General features: G+C 37.9%; 1 protein-coding gene across 1 annotated transcript in view; it reads right to left on the bottom strand.

The window, feature by feature from the left end:
- PLPPR1 (phospholipid phosphatase related 1) overlaps positions 1–16,430 on the bottom strand; it is a 374,403-nt gene that overhangs the window by 318,938 nt on the left and 39,035 nt on the right. Inside the window, exon 5 of the mRNA XM_045043456.1 lies at positions 749–873. The gene's annotated coding sequence lies outside the window, so the exon portion shown is untranslated. The remainder of the gene's footprint in view (positions 1–748; positions 874–16,430) is intronic.

Below are 16,430 nucleotides of genomic sequence, written 5' to 3'. Positions count from 1 at the left end.
AAAGACATAAAGGACTGAAGCAGTAACTATTGCTTGGAAGTGATAGGTAAGAATTATTTACCATAATACCTCTGACTTGGGCAAAAAAGTCCTTTAAATTCCAATTGAAGTCCCCTTCAAGAAAAATGAGTAACTAATAGTTTTATTATAAAATCAAAGCTGCTAGGGCACCTAGGTGGCTTAGTCACTTAAGTGTCCCACTCTTGATTTCAGCTCAGCTCATGATTTCATGGTTCATGGGATTGAGCCCCACATTGGGCTCTGCACTGGCAGCATGTAACCTAGTTGGGATTTTCTCTCTCCCTACCTCTCTCTCTGCATCCCTTCCCTGCCCACACTCTCATTCTCTCTCAATAAACAAACAAACAAACAAACAAACAAACTTAAAAAAAATCAAATCAAATCAAATCAAAGCTGCTGTTCTCCTTCCAAAGTTCCTAAATTGCATGAGAATAGTATATTCAATTTCCTGGAGAAATTCAGATTCGGCAACATTCCCAGATACTTTGAAACCATTCATTTCAGAACAATCTACATTCTTCACACATGCATTTATCAAATGATTATAAATACCACCCTTCTGGTGTCAAAAGGGATCCGTGGCAATAGTTTCTGCCAAGGTCATTTAGTTCCTTTGTTCCTCAGTTTCCCCACCATACAAACACTACTTCGGCCTTTGTAAAGTAGGATTTATAAATATCTGCTTTCTTCCTCATGAGGGTATAAAAAGGAATAAATGGAACAATACCTCTGAAAGTACTTGGGAGCTGAAGGATCCATGCGGCCAAGTCCAGCAAACCTTCTAAATGATCTCCTACAAGTTAAGTAGGAAGGATGATCTCTTTGCAAGCAGAATTTTGCACAGACTGACTTCTGCAATGGAAAATCAAATAATGCACTCTTTATTACCTTTGCTTTTCCTCTCACTTAAGAGTTAGCTGCCTTTTATTAAACATAGTCTCTGCCATTCAACGGTTTTCCTACTATTTACTCATAAACGAACAAGGTGACTAACTTGACTGTGAAAAACAGGATATAAATTATTCTTACAAAGTACATCATGTTTGCTCTTCACAGGGCATGATGGTTATAATTTGTACATTCAAAAACTTGCAGTATGTTTGGCTATTTTCCAAAATGGGGAAAAATAAGCTCTTTCTGTTCAGCTGCTTAGGTCTAGATGTTGGGAAGGCCTTTCATTTTGCATAACACTCAAGGTGATAAATCCAAGACCCTACTCTTTTCATCATAAGGGGCTATGAGTGTCCTGTGCTGTCAAAGTGGAAGATCAGCCACACAAGTTACTTCAGATGGGCCAAGTGAAGTGTCAAGGCACACACAGCATTACTCCTGCTGGAGGGTCGAAGGCCATGTCTGTAGGGAGCCTTCATAGACATATGGGTGAGCTAAAACAGAACCTCAGCAGTAGCCATCACTCAACTTGTGATGGACAGTCTGCTGGTTAAGTTGATGTCCCGCAACTCATGGTTCTGGCCTTAGAAGGTGCTCAATTCAGCAGAGACTGGGTATTCCATCAGACCTTCTCCTACAGTGAAGACTCTCCAAGCATGGAGCCCACTGGCCTCCTCCCCAGGCTCCTTTCTCTCTTTACTCTCTGGGTTTCCCCATTCCCAGGTTGGGGACTTCTGACTGGTCAACTTTCCTCTTAATTTCTACTGTGTATTGATTAACTTTGTGCACTGTTCCCTCAGGACTTAACGTCTGGATTTCTGAAATGCTTTTTTTCTTCTCAAACAGCCTGGATCTTGCACATCAGAAGACTGGCCTTTCACAAGCGTTTCTCTGAATTGGGCCACAAGAGCTAAATTTAGAAGACAAAAATTAAATAGTTTCTCTTTTATAATAATCCAATCATTCTTAAAGTAATGAGTGTCTTTAGCTGAACTGGGGAAAGGTGGTATATTATCTCCTTACATCAGTTAGTGCTCTTCGGAGTCTTTCCGGACAGGCGGCAGGCCCAAACAAGGTGATCCTGTTCGGATTTTCATCTCTTATGCCCAAGGACTTGCCCACAGACTAAGAAGCTACTTCCCATTCATAAAGAGACCCAGAGAGAGCCAGGACACTCTTTGGCATGGAGCCATTTCCCCTATTACCCAATGTGTCACATTAAGCAATATATTTCTGTGAGATACAGCTTTAAGAGCTTTTCTGAAACATGTCAAAGTGCTCCTTGGAAGTCATAACAAATATATGTAACATATACATGTATTTCTTCTTGAATTAATGAGAAAGCATAATTTGAAAGTAGGCTCCAAACAAAAAGCTATATACCACAAAAACCACCCTATACCCGCCAAAGAATGTTTCTCAAAGAGTGTTACTTGAGCATAAACAGATCTGGTAAACTCTCCAGAATAATAATACCTCTTCTTATTAAAAATGTACTCTGTACCAGTGCTTCACATATGATAACTCATTTAATTCACCCAGAACTCCGAAGTAAATATCTCCCCATTTCATTTGTAAGGAAATTGAGACAAAAAGATTAAATAACTTCCCTAACTACATACAGCCAGTAAGAAAGTCAGAATTCAAACACTAGTTTATTTGACTCAGAAACACACATCAGAATCAACTACAGAGCTGGTTAACAATACAGAAGTCCACCCACCTCCAGTGATTGTCACTGAGTCCTAGGGTGAAGGTCACTATATAGATTAGGCCCCCACTCAGGTTCTAGACTACCTCAGTTTAACATTCTGAGCACTGCTCTTGGTAGTTTCCGATCCTGGGACATTTACTTAACTTTTCTGTGCTCCCTTTTTTCATCTTTAAAATAGAGAGGAAGAGAATTGTAATAGTGTCTTCCCAATAAGGTCATTCTGAGAACTAAATGTATTAGCATATGTAAGCCACTTACATAGATCACATGGTAAACACAGTATTGATCAAACACACAGTATGTCACATGAAACAGTATATTTGTGTGAGATATCAGATCAGATTGGAGAATGACTGTGCTGCATTCTTCTCTGACTTTAGAAGAATTCATAGGGATAAACATCTAATCACAAGCAAAAATTTCAGGACATTCTCACCTTTTTATACCACAAATTTGATGTAAGAAAATCATATGTACTAGTCATAAGACACTTGAAGAATATATTTTTAGATGTGCTATAATATAGAGTAACATAGAACAATTACTCTTTTTAAGAAAAAGCAATACTTTTATTGTCATAGTAAAAATATTGACTGAGGTAATAGGGAGCATAAAACCAGAACATGGGGGTGAGAATGGGAATAAAATTATAATGTGTTTTTTTAAAGACTTTTTTAGAGCAGTTTTAAGTTCACAGCAAAATTAAGAGGAATATATAGAGATTTCCTATATCCACCTTCCCCATTCTCAATATCCCCAACTAGAATGTTACACTTGTTATTAACTCATGAACCAATACTGACACATCATGATCACCCAAAGTCCATAGTTAACCTTGGGGTTCACTCTTGATGTTGTACATTCTTTGGGTTTGGACAAATGTATAATGACAAATATCCATCCTTACAGTATCATATGGAGTGTTTTCACTAATCTAAAGTCCTCTGTGTTCCGCCTGTTCATCCCTCCCCAACTCCCAATCACTGACAACCAGGGATCTTTTTACTGTCTCCATAGTTTTGCCTTTTCCAGCATGTGATGTCGCTGGAATAATACAATGCATAGCCTTTTAGGTTGGCTTCTTTCATTTAGTAATATGTATTTAAGATTCCTCCACGTCTTTTCATGGCATGATACTTCATTTGTCTTTGGTACCCAATTGTATTCCATTGTCTGGATGTAACAGTTTATTTATTCATCTGCTACTGAACTTTGACTGCTTCCAGGTATTGGTAATTATGAATAAAGCTGCTACAAACATCCATGTGCAGGTTTTTGTATGGACATAAATTTTCAACTCCTTTGGATAGATACCAAGGAACATGATTGCTGGATTTTATGTATGGTAAGAATATGTTTAGTTTTGTAAGAAACCACCAAACTATCTTCCAAAGTGTCTGTACCATTTTTCATTCTCACCAGCAGTGAATGAGAGTTTCTGTCACTTGGCGTTGTCAGTGTTCCAGATTTCGGCCATTCTAATGGGTGTGTAGTGCTATCTTGTTTTAATCTCATTACCTTGATGACATATAAAGTGGAGCATCTTTTCATATTTGCCACCTGTATATCTTCTTTGGTAAGGTGTCTGTTAAGGTCTTTGGCCCATTTTGGAGGTTGTTTTCTTATTGTGGAGTTTTGGGATTTTTTTTTAAGATTATTTATTGGGGTGCATGGGTGGCTCAGTCAGTTAAGCATTTGACTTTGGCTCAGGTCACGATCTCATGGTTCATGGGTTTGAGCCCTGCACCGAGCTCTGTGCTGACAGCTCAGAACCTGGAGCCTACTTCGGATTCTGTGTCTCCCTATCTCTGCCCCTCCCCACTCTCACTCTGTCTCTCTCTCTGTCTCTCTCTGTCTCTCTCTCTCAAAAATAGATGAGTGCTAAAAAAAAAAAAAAAAAAGATTAGTGCCTGCTGGGGAGGGGCAGAGAGAGAGACACACACACAGAATCTGAAGCTCAAAGCCTGGAGCCTGCTTTGGATTCTGTGTCTCCCTCTCTCTGTCCCTCCCCTACTTGCACTCTGTCTCTCTCTCTCTCTCTCAAAAACACAATGAATAAACATTAAAAAATAAAATTAAAAAATGAATGTTAGGATTGCATCTTAATTATATATTTCTTTCTGGACTTAACTACTTTTCCCACAATTTGTAAATTAATATGAATCATTTTAAAAATCAGAATTAAAGCCCATGGAAACACTGTTTTTATAAAATATTTTAGAGATAAATTATAAAATGATAGAAATTTCTTATATATCCTATTAAATACTAAAATATTAAGTATACATTTGTAACCTATTTGAAGTACTTTTCTGGTTGGATTATCCACCTCCTTATCCAGGGGTAATTATTCACAAAAATTTAGATTTTTCATTCTTAATACACTTCTTTAGGGTTTTATTACATATTTATAGAACTCTAAAAAAAGATTACTTATTTATTTTGAGAGAGCATGTAGGGGGGAGGGGCAGAGAGAGAATGAGAATCACAAGCAGGCTCCACACTGTCAGCACAGAGCCCAATGTGGGGCTGAATCTCACGAATGTTGAGATCATGACCTAAGCCCAAATCAAGGATCAGATGCTTAACTGACTAGGCCACCCAGGTGCCCCTCTTATTGCAGAGTTTCAAGAGTTCTTTTTATATTTTGGGTAACAGTTCTTTATCAAATATACCTTTTGCAAATATTTTCTCCCAGAGTATGGCTTATCTTCTCCATCTTTTGACACTCTTTCACAGAAGTTTTTAATTTTAATGAAATCCAGCCTATTTATCAATTCATTCTTTCATGGATCAAGCTTTTGGTGTTTTATCTAAAAAGTCATCACCAAACCTTGGGTCATCTAGGTTTCTGCTATTTTATCTTCTAGGGGTTTTATAGTTTTGCATTTTACATTTAGTTCTGTGATCCATTTTGAGTTAATTTCTGTGAAGGGCATAAAGTCTGTGTCTAGATTCAGTTTTGCGTGTGTGGATGTTCCAGCACCATTTGTTGAAAAGACTGTCTGCTCCATTGTATTTCCTTTGCTCCTTTGTCAAAGATCAGTCAGCTCTATTTATGTGTGTCTATTTCTGGGCTCTCTATTCTGTTTCATTGATCTATTTACCTAGAACAACTATATTTTTCACCTGACTATAAGATATAAAGTAATTTTAAAATATAATGATTGAAATTTGTTAAATTTTAAGTTTCATGCATGTTTAAGGCTGATCAGTGACTTTTTTCAAGTTATTACATTAGAATGCAGACTGCTGGTTACATGGAAAAATATTAGTATAGTTCCAACAACTAAGGGTATTCTTGCACAAAACAACCTATCCCAGTTGTGCTTAATGAATATATTTTGTTCACAAAACTCTACCCCTTTTATCAAACACTTTCCTCATTCTGGTGGCCAGAAGCATGTGTGTTTTTAATTTCTAAAATAAAAATTTTCCAGATAATCTTCTTTACTGTAATATACAGAATTCAACAGTGATTCAGAAAAAAATATATATATAAATGCAAAAAAAGAACATCCCTTAATTAGGTTTGTTTGTACTTCTTTTGAAAGGAAGATCATTTCAGGTGTGCTGAAATAAAAAAAGAAAAATCTAAAAAGAATATATATTTACATGTTGATTTATTCATTTATCAAGTCCTTATTGAAAGCTACCAGAACCTCCACCTCTGCAAGATGCTCAAGGGCCAGGTGATTCTCAAAATTATGTAGGTTCAAGTCTAGTAAATATATTCTTTTTCATATTCTAAGTCCTAGTCACAGTTACAATTGTTACGGTATTTTGCCATTAAACTCTGGTTAATTTTAATTTTTTTTAAGTTGATTTATTTATTTTGAGAGCGGCAGAGACAGCGCAAGTTGGGGAGGGGCACAGAGAGACAAGCAAGCTCCACACTGTCCGTGCAGAACCCAATGTGAGGCTCGAACCCACAAAACCATGAGACCATGACCTGAGCCTAAACCAAGAGTTGGACACTTAGCTGACTGAGCTACCCAGGTGCCCCTCTAGTCAGTTTTAAAACCACACTGATTTAATGTATTTTATAAAAGAATATAATACATTTCTTGATTAATTTGAATTAGCACACAAATATTAAACATTACCAAAACTACTTACTTTTAAATTCACATATAGAATACTTACATCTTATTTGAACTATACTTTTATCTGTTCAATCCTTGTTATCAAATGCATTCTTAAATTCACAACCTAGAATTAATATTTTTATCCCAAACATTTTAAACTAAATCATTTACATTTTTATTGGGAACCAAACCCACTGTAGCACTAATTATGTTTGTATTCAGTTTTAAGCATCCAATTATATTTGTGCTCTATTTCAAGCATTCAGCTCTTTCGGTGAGAATTTTATAGCTAAAAATATATACATGCTCTTTCAATGTCTCTATTTTCTGCCTCCTCGGTACCATTAGTCAACATTAGGGTAGGATTTTGATCAAGGAAAACAGCATGTAGATAATGGAAATACAAATATAAAAATGAGTGTGATAGAAAATATCGTGTTTAAAAATTATTTCCAGCTAACACTCTGAATTGAATGCTGAAGATCTTACACATTATCAAAGAACATGGATGTCAGCTGAAATCCTCCACGTTTGGGGAATGCTTCCTTTAGAAACCATACTATACTATGGATGGAACTAGAAGGTATTACGCTAAGCGAAATGAGTCAGTCAGAGAAAGACAAATATCATAGGACTTCACTCATATGAGGACTTTAAGACACAGAACAGATGAACATAAGGGAAGGGAAGCAAAAATAATATAAAAACAGGGAGGGGGACAAAACATAAGAGACTCTTAAATATGGAGAACAAACAGGGGGTTACTGAAAGGGCTGCGGAAGGGGGGATGGGCTAAATGGGTAAGGGGCATTAAGGGATCTACTCCTGAAATCATTGTTGCACTATATGCTAACTAATTTGGATGTAAATTAAAAAAATAAATCAATAGGGGCGCCTTGGTGGCGCAGTCGGTTAAGTGTCCGACTTCAGCCAGGTCACGATCTGGCGGTCCGTGAGTTCGAGCCCCGCGTCAGGCTCTGGGCTGATGGCTCAGAGCCTGGAGCCTGTTTCCAATTCTGTGTCTCCCTCTCTCTGCCCCTCCCCCGTTCATGCTCTGTCTCTCTCTGTCCCAAAAATAAATAAACGTTGAAAAAAAAAAAGTTTTTTTAAATAAATCAATAAAAAAATTTTTTAAAAAAGAAAGAAAAAAACCACACTATACTATTAACTTTTGTTAAATGTACTGATATACAATCATCTAGATTATGTACGAGGTAACATAAATTTTGCATACTGTAAAACTGAAGAGATCTAAAGCATGTGATTCAGGTACATACCAGTTTATATTATAACAAAAATTAAGGAATTACTGTTGTGGTATGAACTGTTTCTACATCTATGATGTAGTATGTGAAATCTGAACTGCAAAAAATAAAATAAAATAAGATCTATCCACTGAGATATTATAAAGCCAATTACAATATGACGACACATATGGTTTGTGTTAGGAACCAAATATTTGTGTCCCCCAAAATTCATATGTTGGACTTCTGCCCCTCAGTGTGATGGTATTAGGAGGTGGGGCCTTTGGGAGGTAATTGGGTTTAGATGAGATCATGCACATAGAACCCCCATGATGAGATTAATGGCTTTACAAGAAGATGAAGAGACCTCAGAGCTTCCTCTCTCCACCAGGTGAGGACACAGTCCACAGTCCTTCCTCTCTATGGCTATGTTCCCAGCAGCCAGCATAGAACCTGGCACACAGGCTTTTGATAAATACAAACATGGGGTGGGGTGGGACTCAGAATAACCTGTTTGTTGGCTCTATAGCCACCCAATCAGCTGCATTCAAAGAAGCCAACCAGAAGTTTCTAATAAACAGTCTATGAGGTTAAACCTTTGCATGTTTTCTTGAAGCCCTAGGCTAGTTATTTTCTGTTCCCAAAGCTTGATGGTAGATGTTCTTTTAGGGACCTATAAGTAACAATGGCTAAACTTACAGAATATTGGTCAAACTAACTTTTTTCTTTCAATACATAATTGCAATTATTAATTTATTATTTTATTACCTAATTCAAAATGTCCCATACAAAATCATCTGGTCTACTTGAATTTATAGTCTTTTTGCAGAAAGACTGATGTGATCTTCAGGAAAGAGAACAGGATTTGGGAACATATGATCCAGGTCTACTTATGGCTCTGCCTCTTAATGGTTCTGTGATCACAAATAAATTATAAAATTCCTGAGTTTAAATTTTCTCACTAGCAAAATGAGCACAGTGATATCTAACTCATATAGTTAAATGATACAATGTATACACTAAGTATTTTGTACAATTGATGGAAATATAAAAATATGTCATTGAAGTTATAAAACTAGCTTGGAAAATCATTGTACTTTATGTTTATTAGAACCAACATGGCGGGGGGGGGGGGTGGTTGGTTCCTGGGTGTCTCAGTTGGTTAAGCATCTGACTCTTGATTTCATCTCAGGTCATTATCTCAAGGTTTGTGTGTTCGGGCCCCACTCTGGGCTCTGCACTGACAGCTCGGAGCCTGCTTGGGATTCTCTCTTTCTCTCTCTTTCTCTGCCTCTCTCTCTCTCTCCTTTCAAAATAAATAAATAAACTTAAAAATTTTTAAATAAAAAAAAAGGACCCACATGGCCCTGTTTCTTGATAATGTGCATAGAACGTTTTTGTCAGTAGCATGGTTTACCCAGAATCATAGATTTACTTAAATTCAGACTCTAAAGAGGTGACCTAATAGACTCACAGTGAGACACAAGAACTGTGAATTCACCAATTTCATACTCCCCAGGTCTAATTTGGCCAAACCAGGAGGACGATCAATAAGATGCTTGCCTGAGGCAAGAATGCAGCATCAGGTCCACAGAGAACAGAAAATGTCATTGACTATGTAGAAGAATTACACCCCAGAAAACACGAGGAAGCCTAGATGGGAGTGAACTCACTTGTTAAAATTAGAGGAGATCCTTCACTGCTAAATTGAGAATGACAAAAATGTGAAAAACCATTATTATTTATCTGAGAGCCACCTCTAGTTTATATAGTCCACGTATACATGTATGTATATATCAATGCTACATGCTGCAAACACAAAAGAGGAATGCATGTGAGCCAGGATGCTCTGGGGAAACAAAGGAAAAGAGCCCACAAAAACAAAAAGAAATTTTCACACTCATAGCCAAATTCTGCATCCATTTCTAATCATAACAATTTACATTTTCATGCAATTTGCACATATTATTGCCAAATCCATTATGTTTATTGCTACAAGTGGACTGAATCTATATAACTGACACTCTTTGCAATAGCTCTCATCCACTTCTCTGAACACAATAGCTAAGAAAGACAGTCAAACGTTTCTGGAGAAGCTGTTGCTGATTCGTTAATGCTGTCTTGAGAGATGCATATGCCCCTAGTCTCCCATTATATATATATTTATGTAAAAAAAATATATATATATATATAATATTTACTCTATAGTGCTATTTTCCATAATTAAATACCCCTCTTAGTCTACCCCTCAAGAGAGACATTTAATGATTCGTCCCTTAGGAAGGCATATTTTTGGCTGAGGAAAACCCACATTTAGCCACTACTGCATGCCAGTTCTAAGCACAGGGCCTGGTGCAGAGAAAGCCTCAATAATGTAAGCTATTATTATTATTGCTTGCACCCTTCTTTAAAATTTTTTTAATGTTTATTTATTTTTTGAGAGAGAGAGAGCAAGTGCACGTGTGAGGTGGGAAGGGGCAGAGAGAGAGAGAGGGAGACACAGAATCTGAAGCAGGCTCCAGGCTCCAAGCTGTCAGCACAGAGCCTGATGAGGGACTCAAACTCATGAACCCTGGGATCACGACCTGAGCTAAAGACAGATGCTTAACTGAGCCATCTCAGTGCTCCAGTTTGCACCCTTCTTAAGTGTCAAGTAGAAATCTACATTTGGGTGTTCCTGGGTGGCTCAGTAAGTTAAGCACCCAACTTCAGCTCAGGTAATGATCTCACGGCTTCTGAGTTCAAGCCCCATGTCAGAGCCTGGAGTCTGCTTCGGACTCTGTGTCTCCTTCTCTCTCTGCCCCTCCCCCACTCATGCTCTGTGTCTTTCTCTCAAAAATAAACATTAAAAAAAATTTTTTTAAAGAAATCTATGTTTGAGAAAAATATGATGCTTTCCCAAGCATCTCATAAAGGTCACCCTCACCTTCTTAACGCTGGACTATCTCCGGGTGCTACAAGTCTGTAACACCTCCCCACACCACACACACACACAGAATCAGGTGGAAGTATTTTATTCTGACAAAATTTCCTTTGTGTGATGCACCAATTCTAAGACTCCCAAAATGGAAAACAAAAAGCCCTTTCCCAAAAGTCAAGAATGAATCTTGTGAGAATTACACTGCATGGAGTCTGACAGCAAGCTCCAGCTGTGGAAAACTGGATTCAAATTCCAGCATCATTTGCTAAAAATAATATTTGGCAACCTATTATTTATCTCTATGATCGGGGACACCTGGGTGGCTCAGTCAGTTGCGTGTCTGACTTCGGCTCAGGTCATGATCTCATGGTTCATGAGTTCGAGCCCCGTGTCAGGCTCTGTGCTGACAGCTCAGAGCCTGGAGCCTGCTTTGGATTCTGTGTCTCCCTCTGCCCCTCTCCCACTCATGCTCTGTCTCTCAAAAATAAATAAATGCTATTTATCTCTATGACCTTAGGCTCATTTTCTGTAAAGTAAGGATATTAATATATTTTTGCTATGAAAATTAAATAAATATTACGTATTTGATAAATCTATATCTATTATGTCTTACCTGGAATATGGTAGGTACCCACCAAATGGTACCCAACAATTCATAGACTTCTTTTTCCTATTTGTTTCTTGGAACTATGGGGGTAAAGGTGATGAAGACCTTCTCACAGGCCATAAAACAGTTTTATTTGCTGTATACTAGAAGTCAAGCCAGCAGTCAGTGACTCGAAGTGTCCCCTAAAGCTGTGGTTATGTTAAGGTCTGAGGGATTCGATGAGATGTGCTTCTAAGTTGCCAACTGATATTTTAGTTGACATTCTGGAGTTTGTGGGTACTGGTTGTCTTACTCTTCCAGTGGAAAACTCGTTCCAGGAAACCTGTCATGACCCAGCATAAGTAATCTCTGCATCTCCTCTATGGATCTTGACTCAAGAGCCTGTTGGAGATTTTTAAGGGTAGCTTCTATGCCCTCTGAGGGTCGACCAATAATTTAGAAACAACCAAAAGTCATTTTGAATTTGAACAATAAGGCAGGTGATCAAGCTAATAAGACAAACTCAAGAATGTTTTTGGCAATGGCCAGAGGATTGCCCTCCAGCATGATTACTTTAAAAAAAAAAAAACAACATACAAAGCTAGGTGCATTCATGGGTATGTTTATAAAACAAACAAACTGGTCTCTGCACCTTTTCAAAAGTTATGTTCCCATTGTGAAAATGAACACATGCCATTATCAGTATATTAGGATGATATTAAAGTGTTTTCTTAAGAATTTAGAAATAGGGTTGCCTGGGTGGCTCAGTTAGTTACGTGTCTGACTTCAACTCAGGTCACAGTATTGTGGTTCGTGAGTTCAAGCCCTGCGTTGGTCTCTGTGCTGAGAGCTCAGACCTGGAGCCTGCTTCGGATCCTGTGTGTCCCTCTCTCTCTCTGCCCCTCCCCCCCCTCACATGGTCTCTGTCTCAAAAATAAACATTAAAAATATAAAAAATAAAAGAATTTAGAAATAAAATTTACACACAATGGATATTACTGATCAATGATGGAAGTGAACCAGAAATGTCTGTGAAAGAAACAGATGTGATTTAGGATTAAACCAGGGAAGCAGACTGGATTGTGATACTATTTGGTAAGCAGAAACCTAATTAGTTACATGCAAAGAGGAGGGTTAGCATAATGCATGGAAAAGGGAAAGGCAGAGCCATAGTCTGACTGTGTTTCATTCAGCACTGTTCAGACGGAGGAGCACAAGCTTTCCCATCATTGGAGAGGTGATTTCTGCTGTGGGTAGGGATGATTTATTATGTTTCGCCTTAGCCTTGATAAAATATCTCTCCAGACTAACCACCTTCATTTGCTCTGATTACAGGCTAGGCAAGTGACCTTCTGATAACACTGGAAGGTGACTGCCTGAGGGCTGACCCTGGGCCATGGCAAACTCTCCAAGATAATGCAAGGTTTTAAAACCCCTCATAAAACCCCAGTCTTCAGGCAAAAGCCACCCTTTCTGCCTACAAAATACGGCCAAGATTGGAGATCTGAAAGTACAGAAAATTAGTCAGAAAACTGAAATCATCTCAAACTCAGAACCCAGAGACAATCATCGCTAACATGTTGGTGTATTTCCTCTGAACTGTTTTTTTTTTTTACAAAATTATTTTACATAACTGAGATCAAATTGTATATTGAGTTTTTTCATTTTGCTTTCTTATTAAGCATTACAATTTAGATATTTTCTGAATTACCTATAAAGTATCAATAATGATAACCACTGAAATTGCATAGCATCCCACCAAGTGATTTTTTTCAGTGCATTTAACTAATCCTTTATTACTGAATGTCTGGGTGGCCTATTTTTTTTCTTTTTCTTTCTTTTTTTTTTTTTTTTTTGTGAAGAATGCCATAATAGGCCTAAAAATGCAAAAGGTTTATTCTCTATTTGAGATTATTTCTTTGGTTCAAGTCCTCACTGTTGATTTTTAAGCTTACTTGAGCTCCTTGTTTCTAAATCGAACTGCCCACTGGACTCTCCCACTTGAAAATCAACCTGCCCCAGGCAGGGCAGTGCCGAGGGCAAGCCCACCACTGGCCTCAGCTGAGGCACTCCGATGTGTTTTCTGTTTCAGAAGAAACCTGTCCTCAAGACTGAGCCAGGGAATTGCTGGTGGAGGAAAGTGACAGCCACTCATGGGAGTGATGACTGGGGAAGGGAGGGCAAGGCCAGCCCTCACCACCAGCCTTTAAGATCTGGGCCTATGGATCTTGTAAACTTTGACACGTGTTCAAGCATTGTAACACTTCACTCTATTTCAAAAACTCTCGTTTACTGGCTCCTTCACATCAAAGTTCACCATAGTCCTGGCTCTGAGGTAGTTTCTAATATAAACCCCATTTTCCTGAGACTCAGAAAAGTTAAGTGCCTCGTCCAAAGTCATTCATGTAATAAGAAGGAAAACCGTATTCCATCCAGATCCGTTGACTCAGAGTTTGTAATATTTCCACTTCACCATTATGTTTCCTCTCCAATAGTTATGTTGGGGTGGGAGGGAAAATAAACCAGGCTGCTAGAGCTTTAATGATTCCTTTTGAACGTTTTCGAGAGGCGGTGGTGGCAAGCATCAATCTGTAATTCTAAACAAACACAGTTTAAAATCCCATGTGGACTATCACACACACTGACCCACCTGAGACCCCCAGTTTGAGCGATGATAGAAGCATCTGGAGATCTGCGGCAGTTAAGGGAGATTATATATGTTCTGGGAGCTCAGGAGGTCTAGGCACTCCACTATCTATAATTGAAAATGTACTGAAGCAAATGGAAGCTTGTGATCCCATGTGTATTCTATCAGATGCTTCGGACATTAAAGGAATTCCTAGAAAATTACAAATTGAAACACTTGTCACGTAGTGGTAACAGGAAAAAAAAAAAACCATACTTAGACTTTGGAAAGAGAAGAATAAATTGCCCATAAAATAATTCATAATAGATTTGCAGCTAGAACTGGTTATGAGAGAGTAATGTGGTATAAAAGATAAGATACGGAATTCCAAAAATGCATGGGAACTATTGCTGATTCTTCATACAAGAGCAAGAATAATCATACAGACAATTGTACAGTTAATTGTTCTGCCTACAGTGTAAGAGGAAGACAAATACAAGTAATAACAGCATCACTTGAGGCATGTGAAGAAGTAATAGAGGAAATATATTTTTTCCTTATTTCTAATTTTGTAAGAAGGAAATTATGCTCAAAATAAATCCAACAAATTGCTTTCACACGAAAACATACTATGAAAACAAATAAGTGTGCCCTTATTTTCTCATTTCCTGGTAAGAGGGACTCTTCCAAGAATCTAAGAATCAGTTTTAGTAAAATGTACAGGTATATTATTTAATTAAGAACTGGAAAGATACTTCCAGGCAAGATGATGGTAAAGGCTGCCCTTTCCCAAATTCCCAAGAAAATGACCAACAAAATGTACAAACGGGACCCACACATAAGAAATTGGGAATGAGTGGGGCACCTGGGTGACTCAGTTGGTTAAGCGTCTGACTTTGGTCATGATCTCATGGCTTGTGGGTTTGAGCCCCACATCGGGCTCTGTGCTGATGGCTTGGAGGCTGGAGCCTGCTTCAGATTCTGTCTCCCTCACTCTCTCTGCCCCTCCCCTGCTCATGCACTGTCTCTCTCTCTCTCTCTCTCTCTCTCTAACATAAAGATTTAAAAAAAAAATTAAGAACTTGGGAATGGGTGCCTGAAAGAATAGTACTAACTGGACCGGATGAAATGGAACCCATTGAAAACTGACATGAGATGTGTTACTGAGAAAGAACAGTTTCCCTGGAAAGCAAATCACAGAAGCTCCTAGCTTGGAAGGTAAGAGTTGGAGGACAAGAGCAGGTTGAGGAGTTGAGGGAAATGTACCACCTGAAATAGTTTGTGGGCTGGCAGCAATGGGCACAACCAAAGATCACTACAGAGATGTATACAGGTAGAAATGGATAAAACAATGGAGAAGTGGGTTGTGTGTAGTGTGATGTGCGTGTGTGTGTGTGTTGTGTGCGTATATACATGTGTTCATGCATGTCTGTATTACAGGGAAGACTTCTATGGGGATCTAGTTGGTAACAGAAGTAAATTAATAGCAAGTCTGATCTTCGGTTTGAGCTGATAATATATTCCCTCCCCTCTTTGTCCTTCCTTCCTACCTACATTTAAAGTTTCATCTATAAAATCTTTAGACAAGAACACACAGCATACCTCTGACAGACCCTTCTGAATTTCATTCCCAATAGTGGGCAAGTGTGGATTAGGACAATGAAACTATGAAAAACTGCTGCTGTTCAAAGAAAAGGGGAAATTAGGAGGTATTTTTCTTTTTTTATGCTGCCTTTATCAGGTTTTGATGTCAGTTATTCTTTAAAATGGATCAAAGAGCAACTTTTTCCATGAACAGGAAGAGTTTAGCATAGAAATAACTCATTTAAAAGGTTGGCTAAAACCCTGTGCTATTTTAGGAGAGAATTCTTAGACCATCTTTCACAATTTTCCTGCTTTTTATTGGGTTATTTAATCTTTTATATTTCTTGAATCTAATTAGTATGGGGCTTCCCTCAAAAATTCAGTAGAAATAATGACATAACTGTTTTTAAAACTTTTGCTCTGCTACTGCCACTCAGTTTTGAAGGTCCCACCACATATCACATCACACATTAACTTTTTGGCAGGGGAGTATAAAATAATTGCCAGAAAATATTTTGGAAAGTTTTTAAAATGTTTATTTTTATCCTAATTTAAAGTAGATAATATATTCACAGAACTCAAAATTCAAAAGATCTGTAAGTGTTTGCATGAAAAGTCCCCATACTTTTCTCCCTAAGCTATTTGGATCCATTACGAGGACATAACTGATTTATTGTGTATCTTTAAATGATCTGTAAAATTTTCTTTTTTGGCATTAATAATTAGAGTTTCTATCTCATTACTTGTACTTTGGTA

This window comes from Felis catus, chromosome D4 (genome assembly GCF_018350175.1).
Source record: "Felis catus isolate Fca126 chromosome D4, F.catus_Fca126_mat1.0, whole genome shotgun sequence".
Lineage (NCBI taxonomy): Eukaryota > Metazoa > Chordata > Mammalia > Carnivora > Felidae > Felis > Felis catus.
Note: the sequence above shows the minus strand (reverse complement) of the source record. Positions and strands in the feature narration are given on the sequence as shown.